At 40.6% G+C, this 14,893-nt stretch overlaps 1 protein-coding gene across 2 annotated transcripts in view; it reads left to right on the top strand.

The window, feature by feature from the left end:
• Positions 1-535: 535 nt before the first annotated feature.
• Positions 536-14,893, top strand: part of PLS1 (plastin 1) — a 91,601-nt gene continuing 77,243 nt past the window's right edge. For both annotated transcript variants that reach the window (XM_006123987.5, XM_006123988.5), the window contains exon 1: positions 536-1,354. The gene's annotated coding sequence lies outside the window, so the exon portion shown is untranslated. The remainder of the gene's footprint in view (positions 1,355-14,893) is intronic.

Here is a 14,893-nt window from a genome sequence, read left to right as displayed (position 1 = left end):
CGATTTATTTTAGACGGCTGAAGATAGCATTGCACAGGCTAGGAAGGCTGCAGAGGAAACACTCTTTAACGACTACGTAATTAACCCCCCGCTGATAATGCGCTACGGATCAGCAACGCGCTGACTCCAGGAGTTGTACATTCAGGTTTTAGTAATGCAGAAACAACATATTCGCTAGGCAGTGTATTCACCGCAATTGCACAAATCCGCATGCTGACCGATATATTTTATTGCTAGGGAGATGCCCACACGCCAGTGTCTCAAGTACACTGAATGCAATGGGAGTCTTCCTTTTCATTCACTCCACTACCGTGCAAACGGTATTTGAAGCTATTCAACCCAGATACTGTTTACAAGTATTACGTATTTATTCACCTGATCTAAAACTCAGGGTGTTTGTTTCCTGGTTTTAATTAGCCCTCGAGAGATTCGTCACTGCCAACAGCAGCCTATGAACTTTGCGGGGATCACGTGTGTAAAACTAAAAGAGGGAAGGAAAAGGATCACAAACCAAGAGATTAATCACGGAAGCCAGATTTTGGAACTAATCATCAATAGCATGTTTCTCAATCATGAGCTTTTCCCCTCCGTAGCTGTGGAGTCTAGTAATGGTAGAGGAGTGAGGTAAACTTGGCTCTAACATTAGATCTCATCGTGGCTAATTATGAAAAGATCATAGAATCATAATAATAGAATACTAGGACTGGAAGGGACCTGGAGAGGTCATCGAGTCCAGTCCCCTACCTCCATGGCAGGACCCAGTACATGGCAAAGATCCTTCCAGTGAACAGCCGACTCACAGTACAGCGCTAAATAGGAGGAGCTCCCCCAGGAGATTTAACACGGAGGAAAAGTCCTAAAATTCAAGGCTGGCTTTAGGCACCGGTAACGGGACCGAGATGCCAGCTGTAAGGGTCTCTGAGTTATGAGTTCCTACCAGTATGGGCCCTGATCCAGGACTGTGTTGGCTCATCTCTCTAATCTCCACTGCAGCGCAGCGAGGGACCCGCCCGCTTCTCCTCTCTCAGTGCCCTGAATGGGGGCGTGGACCCTGTGTCACCCCATGGCCCGGTTTCTTCAGCTACGACGCTGTTTAATAAAGACACGGGACACTGATAGCTTGAGAGGGCCGTGCCACTGAGTCCTGCCCATCCCTCGGGAGGGAGCTCGCCACTCGGAACCGAGCCCATCTCCCGGGACGCAATGGGATTGGTCTGGGCAGCTGCCTGTCCCGCGGATGTTCGACTGCTCCCGGCAGCAGGTGTCTTCTAGTTCGCAGCAAGTATTGTAGCCGCGGCTGGCGCAGACGCTGCAACCCGAGCAGTAGGAGGGGCCGGTACAAGACCAGCGTCAGGTAGGGGTCTGGCACATACCTTGTGACAATTGTACCGTTCTACTTTTTTTTTTGGAGGGGACGGGCAGGTAGAGTGGGAGAGAGAATGGGGGTTTCCTTGGCTTTGCTGACAAAGATGCATTTAATGTGGTTCCCAGAATATCTCTGGCACTGTTGTTCAACTTTACGCTTTTTTACAATTCATTGTAGCCAGCCGGCTGAAGCTTTCTTTGGCAGGAAAGATATTCTAGAATAGATATTCTAGAATAGATTATATTCCAATCTATTTAAAGTATTCAGGTTATTCTTAAATTCACGTGTTAGTAGTTTTAAACAGACTTTAACACATAAAGTATGAAACAATAAAATACCTAAAAGCTAGAGACCCATCCACTCTCACCTTGACAACCTGCTTTCTCACAGCAGACATCAAAATAAAGGTATATTTTAATAGAGTAAATAGGTTATGATGGAGAATATGGAGTTCTGAGGAGTCATATATTGCCCTACATAGACAGTCTGCAGGATATGGAAACAAAGGAGTTCTTCAGCTTACTGTGTCTCTAAATGCAGATATTAATAGCCAGGAGACTAGGGAAAGGGAAATTGTAGTTTTGATTTGGCTTTCCAAATTGGGAGCTACTGTCTTTGTTGTGTTTGTTTTCAAGCCTATGAACCTTTTGCCTGCATTGTTTATAGGGATGCATGTAAGCACAGGCTGAAATAAAATCCTTTTTTTGGATTCTGTTTCTGTGGCCAGTTTCCCAATTCTGAAGCATTAATGTTGTATGTAAAACAGATAAAAAAATGAAATCAATGTGCTTATGTCCCAGTTTCTGAATCATTTTAAATGAGTGCTCTTCAAGAAATTGTTGGGAGTTCACTTTTCATTCATAACTTATTTCATTCACACTATTTCCTTCCCATTATATTTAAATATACAGGTAAATTTAAATATTGGTCTGCTTATTCTGTCCTTTCAAGATCTATTTGATAAGAAGAAACTGGGATATTTCAGGAGACTTTCAAGCACACAATTGTTTAACCTTTACATTTTTAATTATTTATTGCAGCATTTACTGCTATGTGAATATATATATACTAACACCTTTAAGTGGCATTACCAGTGTGCAGTTAGAAACCTTAAACTTTGACTGGCGATGGCCAAGTGGCATCAAACTTTGGAATGAAAAGACCAGAAATCAGATTAAACAGAATCAAATTGGTGATTTTTCTGATTCACATATATATTCTGCAAGATTTAAGTTTTAATTTAAAAAAAATTGTCAACCCTGAGGATTGTGAAAATAACCTTCCAAATGTGAACTGATGCAGCACTGTTTTTCTGAGTCTGCACTTTTGTGTTCAGTTTGTACACAGTGTCAGTTCAAACAGCAACATTATGCATGGTTTAATTGCTGATAATTTTCTGACAAAATCTCGCTATTTTGGGATTGTAGGACCAAGGCGGGTAGAGTATTAACATTTTTAATTCCAGCCACAAGCCTAAAGAGGGTGTATAACCCTCATATGTCAGGCCATAGGATACATATAGCACCACTAGGCTGCAGAAGTGCTTAAATAAGTATTTTTCCTTAGAAGCCTCTTAGTCCAGCAATGAAATCACAATAATGCATTTATAACATACATTTCATTGTCATAAATTCGGGATGAGATATAGCTTTATTTTAATACAGGGCCAGCTATGCGCATTTGCAAATTATGTCAATATGTGATACTCTGGCTTTTTTCTGTTAGTCCTTTTCCTGTGAAATAGCCTGACCCAAATGTCCACCACAACCAAGTCCTCTAATAAAATATGAAAAAAAAATGTGGGAGGCTAAGTTTTCTCCCATTTATTAAAGCTGTCCCTGACATCTCCTTCCAAGTGATATAACCTGACTGTCAAATCTCCTTTTGCCTACCCTGCCCTATTGTTAAAACTCCCCAATATTCCCCTAATGGCAAGAAACCTTGACCTGCCCAGTATTCAAATCCCAATATGCTAGGTGAGCTATGGAAATCACAGAGGTTCCCCATGTCTCCCACAGTGCCCCACAAAGCCCAGAACCATCCTTGGTTCAGTATCCATTAGCAAAGACTACTAGACAGACAATAAGTGGCTCAGTAACTTCTTTTTTTGCCAAGATTCACTTGTTCTGTCTCTCTTTACTACCTTTCTCATTTCCTTTGAAATCCTTGAAAGCTCCTAATTAGCATTTGATTTAGTATATCAATAGACTTTTATCATAAGAACCACGATGATTAGATAGTGTCTCCCACCTATTGTCTGGAGTAGTTTGTCTCAAGATTGGACTGATCTCCTTTTAACTATGAACTCTTAACATAATTGACAATGTGTATGTACATATCTTACAATTATTATCATAAATAGAGTGACACGGACTTTCATTGGAGGTCTTATATGCAGGTATGTACCTCTGAACTTTCACCCAGTTGGTACAAAGAGATCCCTTGATCCACCATGTCACAGATGTCCCTTAGCTAGTGGCTATTTGAGAAATGAGCTTGCCTAATTTTCATGGGCCCAGTTAGGGCATATCTACACTAGGAAATGTTTTGAAATAACTCCTAAAATAACAATTTTGAAATAACTCCTGCTTGTCATGAGGAACAGTACTATTTCAAAATAACAAGCCCGTTATTTCAAAATAGTGTAGTAGTGTGGCCACTCTACTTGTTATTTTGAAATAAGGGGAGTTATTTTGAAATAATTTCCTAGTGTAGACCAGGGCTGATGTCTAATTCAGAATGAGTTTTGTAGGCCGTATTCACCACAAAATAAATCATAAGCCTCTCATTGACTGAAATAAAAAGTACTGTCAAAATTCGTCTCCGACAAGAGTTGACCTCACCCAGAATTGACCTTTGATAGAAGCAGCCAGCCTTTTTCATCTGGCCCCAAGGGTTGGCTTCTACCTGCTCCTAGGGATGTGTAGCTACATGGTTAACTGATAAGCCCGATCTTATCAATTAATCCTGTTGACTACATGCATTTCTCCCCCCACTCACCTTGCTGTCTATGTATCAGAAGCAGCAACAGGGGGGTGGGAGCTGGTGTCCAGGAGAAGCTGGCTTTAAACTAGCTCCCCACAAACACTGAATCCGCCTGCCCACCCTCACATGCACCCCCCCGCACTTCTGCCTCTGATAGAGAGGCAGCAGCCCAGAAGATGAGGGGGACAGGCAGGAGCCTATACATGCAGGGAGCTGGCTTTTTAGCTGGCTCTCTGTGCGTGCTGGCTCCGTGGACCTGCGTTCCCCCCTCCCTGCTGCCTCCTACAGGAGCTGGTGCTCCACCTCCCTCTACCCCACTGTTGCCTCTGTCCACGGGAAGGATGGGAGGCTCCCCAGGTGTGGGGCCAGAAGTGCACTGGCTGCCAGCCCCGCTCCCGGTGACTATTGAATAGTCATATAACCTCTAAAATTGGATGCGATTACACAACTATTCAGTTACATGCTATCTAACATCCCTAGTCCTTCTAGCTGCTGGGGGATAAAGTAGTTCTGGTTCCTCCAGTAGCTGACCCAAAGCAAACTCTGAAAAGTCAGACTCCCTGCCCTTCCCTTCTTACAGGACCACTTCAGAGGGTAGGCTGCACTGAGGTAGCAGATCTTTGGCAAGGGGCACAGAATGCCTGACATGCACCATCAAAAACCAACTCACAGTGCAGATGCTGTGCTAGGCATTTGCTGCATTAGGGAGGATGGCATTATGGTCAGATCTGCTCAGGGCACTTACGTTGGGGCCCTATACATATTAATTTTATGTGACAGCAAGATTCTGATTATAATTTATCAGTTGCATGTGTGCTGCAAATACACCTGTCAGCCTCTGAGATTACATGAAGGTTTATTTCCATATATGGTCATGAAGGTAGGCACCAAACAATCCACCTGACAGAATGGCTGACTGTCTCATGTATTGTATTGTTTCCTGTACATTGTAAAACTAGAATGAAATGACACAAGTTAAAATGAAAGTAAAACCCAATACTTCAAATGAATCTATTTATTATAATATTACTTTGATTACTGAAAATGGAATAAAAGGTACATAAAAATTGATGAGGAAAATATTGAAAAATAAAACATTGGGTAAAAGACTGCAAACTAACTGGCCATTGAAAAGCAAGTGGGTAGAAATTCAGCTATATGACAAAAAGCAAATAGTTACAATAGATATAGCAAGGGAAGAAAATATAACACAAATATTTATTGTTTCTCATTTGTTTTAGATTGATATGTTATGTATGTAAGCCCTTATCTTTGAAAAAGTTTTGCTTAATTTAACTTGCCTCAGAAGTCCCACTGATTTAAATGGGTCTGGCCCATGGAGTGGCGGGGGTGTGTGCACAGCATAGGCCTCCCACCAGCCCTCCCCAGGCCCAGCCCAATAGCAGGGGAGGGGGCGGGTGCTGGAGAGGGGACATTGGATGTCACCTGACAGTGCTCCCTGGGCCCGGCTTGGAGGGTGAGTATGGGGAAGCCTGCTGGTGTTCCCAGGGGCTAGGGAGTACCATGGAGGCCTCCTGCCAGTGCTTCTTGGGCTTGGGGGGAGGGAAAGACCATACAGGCAAGCCCTGTCAGTACTTTCTGGACTACCCGGGGAAGGGGGAATGGAGGACAGCTTGCCATTCCCTTTCTTGTGCGGCTGCCCACAATGGGCACTCTGCAGTACTGCTGTTCCCCATGCTTGCTGCCCCCAGAGATGACTGTGTAGTATCATGTTATGGAAAACAATCAAATTCTAGGCACATCCTGTTTTTCTGCCACAACCAAACCTTGACCTTGCTGTAAATTAGGATAAGAGGAAACGGCATACCAAATTTGGTGGTCCTAGCTGTTACCATTTAGGAGGAGTGCTTGAACAAATGGACTTGCAGATACACAGATGGACTCACAGCTGCCTTTAAAATACATACATAGATTTAGGTTTTGGACTGGTCTTATGTATTGGTAATAGGGATGTTAAATTTCAATTAATCAGTTAATCGAGTAGTCGATGGATTTTGTACATCCCCGCTATCTGCGGCTCTTGTACATTTCAAAGCAAGAGGCGCAGCAGGGAACCTGCGCGAGCAGGGACTTAAGCAGTTGACTGCTGCACCTTTCCCCGGCTGTGCTTCTGCCTCCCCCACCCCTCCCACCGTAGAAATGGTGCTGGGGGGAACCAGCTCTTAAGCTGGCTCCCCCTAGCACCTGCTTCTGCTGCTCCACTCTTGGTGCATCTGATACAGAGGCAGCAAGGTGGGGGAAGGTGACTAGTTAAGTAGTGATTCAACTACCCGATAAGGCTAGGCTCATCGGGTAGTTGATTAGTTGCTTACATCCGTAATTGGTAAAGCATCTAGCACTTTTGTGAGTGCTATAAAATTGAATTCTGCCAATTCTATTTGTATTTCTATTTTTTCATATATGCTGTTTTATGGATAAAATCAATGCTTCACTTTTTCTAGAAATTATGGAAGTAAGTCTGGAGAATTATTATTTACCATTAGATACTGAGATTTTAAGTTAGAGCTTCGTAAACTGTCAGCATTGTGTATCAAAATATACAAAATAAATGTCTTAGAAACAGGTATGATTTATTGGTTTAAATATTGAATTGTAAGAGTGGATTTCACATTCCCAGAACTTCTGCTTTCCAACAGTCAAAAATACATGGACTTTGGGTGGGTGGAACAGATTTTATTTTATGGAAAAGTTTGCACCCAAATCCTTACATTAAGTACCCATATTACATGCCACTAGGATCCAGGGTCTGCCTTTTTATACCAATGACTAATTAAAGAGAATATTTTCACAGCACTCAGAAAGCTACGTGAAATACTTATGACAGAAATTCTTCATATTCTTGGAGGTAATTGTTGCTGTGAGAAACCAAAGTAATTGGATCCAAAACTGATCAATAAAATGACACTGGGGGTGATACCTGTAAATAGTAGGCTCTGATTTCAGCAAACAAATAATCGCAGTAGCTAAGGAGCCCAGGTATCCCGAATAGAGGTTTCTAAACTATGTCCTATAGAATGTTATTAGACCAGTCTTTTTCAGCCTTTAAGCTCACACACCTAACTAATAGTCACCACTTACTATAGTATAGAAAGGAAATAAAAATAAAAACTAACTCCACCTGACTAACATTACATATAAATATGGAGTTGTTCTGATTTATTAATGTAAAAGAGAACAACACCTCTGAAGTCTACAGGGTGACATAAATCATTGTAGTTGCTCTTGTCCAATTTTATTGGGAGACAATTTGGAATTTACTGGTGGTATATGTAAAAATAGGGGGGAGGAGGACAGCAGAATCGAACATGTAGAATCAAATCCTCTTCTGCCCGAAGTATGTGTGTAATATAATTACTAGTTTCATGATTTAAGCTTTGGTTCATAGACCCAATAGATTATACTGATCTTTTGAATGTTTTCTATTTAATCAGAATGGATATAGAAATACCTATCCACCGGCACCTTATTGTACTGGTTTTTTTTGTATTACTAAACATAAAATATTGGATGAGTTCCTAAGCTTTTAGAGCTCTGAATTATTCTAGTAAGATGTTTCTAAAAGGAATAAAGATGATGCATTGTAACTGCTCATCAGTATGATTACTCTAGATTCATTTACAGCATCACTAAACCTCAGGGATAAATTATTTATAAAGCAAAAGAGATGTGTATGCCTTTGGTGGGGAGGTGATTATCAGCTTTCTTCTGGAGTTCTCTTGTACACCTTTCCTTATCAGTGACAGGTAGTAGCCAAAGTAATCTGCTCAGGTATCAAAGTTAGCCTACTAATTCATTTAAAATTAGCTAAACTTTTTTTCCTGTTATAGTCATTGGTGAATTTCAGTCTGCGTTTCTGAGCCACCCTCTGGTAACTCCTTTGACATAAGATAAAAGCTGATTTACGAGGCCTTACGTTATCAGGAAGATTGTATTTGCTTGAATGCTAATTTTGAAGGATTTGTCACAGTAGGAGCTGTAGGACTGAGTTGTTTTTAATAAGTAGATTTCAAAGAGTTTGTAGGGACTTTGATCTGTATTGTGTGTTACAGCTCTCCTCAGCTAGGCAGCTGCATAGTAAACTATTTCCATAAGAGTCACATTTTGTGTTACTGTTTGTAGCAGTAAAGGTAACTGTGGGTTTCTCCAATGTTAGCCAAAAGCACAAGTCTTACTTTTCTAAACAGATGTAACAGAAAAAAATCTTTAGTATGTTCAAAGTTAATAAATGTTCTAAATAAAACCATGCTTATTCTGCTTTAAGTTCTTCTTTGCAATCCAAGATCTGGGCCAGTGTAATTAAGCTACTACTCTAAATTATACATAAAATGTATGATTTTTCTTTGTGAACAAATGATTTCTGGGTTTTCTTGGCAGTTTCCTTTCCCATAATTGTCATTTGACTGACTGATTTTGCCCTCTTGCCTTCTCCCCAGTGTACAGCTGGTAAAAGCCTAATTACACTCCAAAATGTCCTATCTCTTCCATCCAACTTGAATGGCTTGCAGATGTAATCCTGAATGTTTTAATTTTCTTAAAGTTCATATTTTTAGACTTGCTTTCGAGACCTTCAAGCTCCACTTTTAACCATGAGCTTTGTACCATGAGTGATAGCCCATTATTGTGTCTTACGTATTCAAAAGAGATTTTTGATTTATGCTGCAAAAGCCAACTCTAAACAAAATCAGTTCATTTTTCCTATCCTAAGCTCTGATGGATGTTGTTTTTAACTCTAGGGTACAATTTTTAAAATAATGTTTTTGTTCTGATTTTTTTTTTTTTTTTTTTTTGCATTCCTCTTTTACATTACATTTTTCTGTATTAGGCTTCTGAATTTCTATTCACTCAAGGGCATTTCTGTGTCATTCTTTCTAGTTCTTACAGTATTTTTACCTGCCTTGTCTGCTATTTCATTCCCTGTTATCCTGGAATGCACTGGGATCTCAGCTAATCTAGCTGTTATTAGAAAAATAATTTCATTGATTAAATCACTACTTCATACTGAGACACCCTTTTAATCACCATAAGGCCTGACACTAAATTTAAAAAAAAAAAAAGCGACTGTCATACATATCCCCAGATCCAGTTTAGTGCTAACCAGTGTTTCCTCTAACTTTTTCCACCCATATGCAGAATAAATTTTGTTCTCTGCATTGGGGCATGTGCATCACCAATAGAAACACATACTGCCAGCTGTGGGTACTCTGCTAATCAACTGGGCAGCATTTGCTCTCCTGGGTGGCAGCCCAACTGCTTAGCTTCCATTGGTGTTAGCATAATTGCTACTAGTTTGGCTGTCATGGTAGCAACAAATTGAATATTCTTTAGATGTACTCGTTCAAATTGTTGGAATGCAAGATGCTATACGTATTCTGCTTTTTCTTTTCTGTGCCCATTTGTATATAATAGTCACAACTGACTCCACTTTTCATCTGTATACTGGTATACTTCGCTTTCATACTAATGTCTCAAATTTATAAAATAAATCTTAATTAATGTTTGGACATGCCACTTTTCATCCTTATAATTATTTGGTACTTTCATCATTACAATTCATTAACTTTGGCCCAGAAAGCTAGGTCTTGCAGTTTTATTGGTAGTATAATTGGCATTTCACTAGAAGCTCTATACCACGTATCAGCATGGGCAGTGCATGAAACATCACCGAGAAAGGCTAACCTCCTTCTGCCTGAGGCCCTTTCCCTTCGGTGCCCCACCCCCACTGGAGCCCAGAGGCCCCCCCACATAGCTAATGGCTCCCACTATAAACTAGCAGTGAGGAAGGGAGAGTGGCATGGCTGTACCCTTGGAGTGACAGGAGAGTGAGTGGCACAGCACCGGTTCCCCGGCCCAGAGTGCTGGGAGGGCAGGCTGCAGAGTCCCAGCTTCCCTCCAGCTTGGGCACACCCGGAGGGTGGGTGGTGCAGTCTTGGCCCCCCAATTCTGGAGCATTAGGAAAGCAGGAGGGGCAGTCCCACCCTCTGAATGCCAGGAGGGCAGGTGGTGTAGCCCTAGCCCTGGAGTGCCGGAAGGACAGGCGGCACAACCTCAGGCACTCCTGGAGGGCCAGGAAGGTGAGTGCCATGGCCCTGGCACTGGAACATAGAAAGGACAGGTGGCACAGACCCAACCCTGGAGCACCGGGAGGGCAGGCAACGTGGTCCTAGCCCCACAGTCTCAGAGCACTGGCGAGGCAGGTGGCACAGCCCCAGCCCAAGCCCTAGCTGGTGCCACTGCACAGAGACTAGGGAACTTAGAAAAAGAGCTTTTGGGGGAAGAGCATGGGTGGAGCCATGCTTGGCATTTTGGGAAGGCACTTGGCCTCCTATGCCCGCATAGATGTTTTAATAAATGCACTGCAAGCAATCCATAGTGCCTGGTCTGGTATTAAATCTGGGGAGGGGATTGAGTTTTGTTTTTGATGCTGACTCAATAGCTTGTGTTGCCGGCAAGAGTGAGTCTAAGGTCCAACACTAGGTTCTCAAAGTACAAAAAACACTACACAGGTATCTGTCAAACACAAGCAGTTTATTTCCTGACAGCTAACAGCTGTGCCCCTTAACTAAAAGGACAACATAATAGGAGAAGCGGTATGTCTTACATCCTTTTGGCTAGTTGGGGATCCCATGTCGGCTGTGGATGAAGTGGGAGACTGTCTCAGCTTCCGAGGTGCCCGTACCCAAAGCCTATCGGTGAGGTCCAAATTGCTGTGCTCAGGTGCAGCCTTAAATACAGTTTTCTTGCCTTGTTTTGCAGTTTGGAAATTTCCAGGGGTTACTCATTACGTGCTGGTGTAGGGCTTAGCTGTTAGTTATCCATCTGGTTCTGATTTGGTTCTACTTGTTCTTTGGCCTTGTTTACGTGATCAGTACATTAGGGTAAACAGGATTGTTTATGCGTTCTTGCCCTGTACCCTTATCTTATACTTGTTCTTGCTATACTGGCAACAATGCTTATCTTAAATGGCGTTATGTTCCCAAAGAGTTGCTTCTGGCTCATCAGATAAAGGGCAAGGGGGAAATTCAGGCCTCACCACCCCTAAACTTGCACATACAAAATTCTTCCGCAATTAACCCCTACAGCTTGGCAGCCATAGTCACTAACTGGTCTGATTAAGGTTATTATAATTTCAGAAATGTTATCCACCCCTCCCCCCACAATTAATACCAGCAGGACTGATAAGCAGGTTAATCATTCCTGTACATTTATGTGTACTATAGTCTATATGATCTTTTCAAAGTAATTACACTTCAAATTGAGTATCTCTAGGAATTTTATATCTAGTTCTCAGAAATAGATACAGTTTGCCTTCTTTTGTAACTTTCCCCTTTATAAATATCAGTTCTTTGGTTATGCAATGGAGAACTTGAAACCCCATGCATTTTGCTAGTTAGAAGTCTCTTGTAACACTTTGATTTGCTTTTCTATCACATGAATGTATCAACACAGAGAACAGTCATCTGTGAATAGAGTGACACCTATCCCAGCAATTATTTATTTTGGGAGATAATTTATATTAAATAAGGGTGGGCTGAAAAATATGGAACAGCAAAGGCAAGTATTGTTATATATACTCCACATAATTTTCCAGTCGCTGACCTGTATAGTCTTTTTACTCAAAGTCTATAATCCACCTGTGCTTTCTTTCCTAGTGCACATACTTTGTACAGCAAGTCTTCCTTTCATAGCATGTCAGATGCCTTTCCAAAACTAAGAAAGACAGGTAACATGAAATCTTTGTGCCTCATACATTTTTGAATTTTGGTTTCTAATTTCACAATGTGATCAGTGGTTATCTTTCTCTCCTAACACCATTCTGCATCTTATCTAAAATGTCATTGTTTTCTTAAAAAGGCAACCATTCCTTCATTCAACATTCTCTCCATAATTTAATTCAGACAGAACACAACAGATCAATAAGCATCCATTTTTTTGGATAATTTGCCTATTATTTTGTTTTGGGTAGGTTTATAGTAGGCCACAAGCTCCTTCCCAGATGAGACTAATGTTCATTTTAGTCTAGCTCACCCTGCAGGTACAGCCACATAACAAATTTGACAAGCAGGCCCACATTAACCCATTCAGGACTCCGGGTACATATACTTTCATACAGTGGCACTCCTAATATCAGGCAAAGTAGTCAGGAGACTATGAGGTCCTCCTTCCCTCATGGGACTCACTGTGCAATTTCAGCAGTGCTCATAGTCGTGGCTAGCGTGGGACTGGTTTCAGACCTGGATTTAAAATTCCAAAATGGTCACACTGAAGTGAATGGAAGTTTTGCCACTGAGCTAAGTAACACTAGGGTTTAGACTTTGATGTTATATTTTGTCTGCAGTTCTTTAGTTAGCATTGCTATTTTCTAACAGAATTAATATGGAGATAGAAGAAATAAATAAAGGATACTTCAGTTTTAGTCATCACCATCTGTAATAATAGTAATTTGATGCTACTGATCCAAATTGATTCTTTATGGCTCTGGCCCCAGTCCAGCAAAGCACATAGTTAACTTGAAGCCTGTAAGTAGTTCCATTAATGTCCATGGGAATGTTACCCATGAGTAAGAGACTTACTAGACTGGGGTCTACAACCAAGTTCTTGAAGCTGATATATTTGCTCCTCTCTTGTTTTGAGAAATGTGTATTCAGCTGAAAGGGTCAAAGCAGAAGAGATTTCTTTTTCTCAGAATTTTCAGAAGAATTTCACATTTTTCTTACTGTCATGTGGATGCAGGTAAATACAACTTAAGAGAGTAACTACCACGCAGATACTATGGCTCTATAAATACCTTGGATAAAACCAAATACAACTTATTGACATTAACCTAAATTGTTATGTAGATCTTGTTGTGCCCTTGCTCAATATAGACTTTGCTTCTGTGCCTATGAACTCAGAACTCATCTTTATGAAAGGATTCCACTAAAATGAAAAGTCTGGAAAATATTTCGTTCACCTGTTTTATTCCAGTGATGCTATAAATATTCTGTTCTTAAATGTGTACATACCTTCACAAAATGACATACTTTCTGGTTAACAAATATAGTTATAAAACAAGAGGGAGATTATTGATAGCAAATTATGAATAGATGACATAGAATTAAATTCTGCTCTAAATTACAATCTCACAACTCCACTGAAGTTAATTAGTCTGTATTTGTATATGTGACAGATTTAGCCCTCTGAGGTACACTAATGTTTGATCAACACAATCTTCATGGAAAGGATTTGAGTGACTTGAAACTTCTTGATCTTGAAGTTCATATATTAAATATTAGTGGAAAAATGTTCACAGTATCCTCTTTCACATCTAGCACAGACTGTTAGCAAAAAAAAAAAAAAAAAGTGGTGGTGACCTAGCTAATAAGTATATCGAGATAGTGATGAAAAAATCTAAGGAGAGCATCAGAATGACTCTGAGAACTGTTTGGTCTGCTTTGAGTTGAGGAAAGACTCTAGAGCAGTGGTCACGCTGGACATTTTCCTCTAAAACTTTCCAGCATTGCCAGCTGCATTGCCTCTTGACTGGTAAAAGGAATAGCAGGACATATCCGGGAAGCTAGTTTATTGTAGACAAGGCCCATGAATTCAATGTGTTTACCCTTCAGTACAGGATACTGAAGAGAATTAATGGATTTTAAGATCAGAAAGACTCTTTCCTCCATCAAATGCATAATCACAGGATCCTGGAAGGGACTTTGAGAAGACACCTAGTGCAGCCCTTTGTGCTAGAAAAAGGGCAAAGTACCTGGCAGCTGTTTGTCTAACCTGCTCTGTAAAACCTAAAAGGATAGTTATTCCACAACCTCCCTCAAAAACCTATTCTAGTGCTTAACTATCCTTACAGTTAGAAAGACTTTGCAAATAACTAATATCTTGTTGAGCTAGCTCCGATCTTTCAGAAAGAGATCGTTTTGATTTAGAGATTTCAGATGATAGAGAAATCTGCCACATCCCTAGGTAAGTTATTCCAATGGTTAATTATCCTTATGGTAAAAAAAAATGTACCTTTTTTTTTTCTAATGGAAAAATTAAAAGCTTTGAAAAACCCATTTGGCTATGGCCACATTTCAACTGTGTTTAAGTACAATTTCTAAATTCAGTTATAATCCCTAATTTAAAACTGAACTCTTTTCTCTGTCTAATTTAGTTGTGTACATAAGTAGATATATCAGACTTCCATTGCATTTCCCATGTTGTCAGAGGTTTAAAATGTACTTGGAACTTTATTTCTGCAGGCTGAGACTTGCCATCAAAGCACAATATAGGCAACTCAGACTGAAGATTAAAAAATTGTCTCTAATATGTCCTGTTGTGAATTGGTGCAGTCAGCCAACGGCTAATTGTTTTGCGTGTTATTCTTTTCCTCTGTGTACAGACCTCCCATAAGGTCAATATTATTATAATAAAAACGTAAAACTAAACAGAAAAGCCAAACAAAAAACCAACTCTACAAAAATACAAAACCAAAACCAACTTGAGCTTTTATCTGCATGTGCTATAAATAGATTAAGAGGTTCTCTCTTG

The sequence above is a fragment of the Pelodiscus sinensis genome, chromosome 10 (assembly GCF_052426305.1).
Source record: "Pelodiscus sinensis isolate ZL-2025 chromosome 10, ASM5242630v1, whole genome shotgun sequence".
Taxonomy (NCBI): domain Eukaryota; kingdom Metazoa; phylum Chordata; order Testudines; family Trionychidae; genus Pelodiscus; species Pelodiscus sinensis.
Note: the sequence above shows the minus strand (reverse complement) of the source record. Positions and strands in the feature narration are given on the sequence as shown.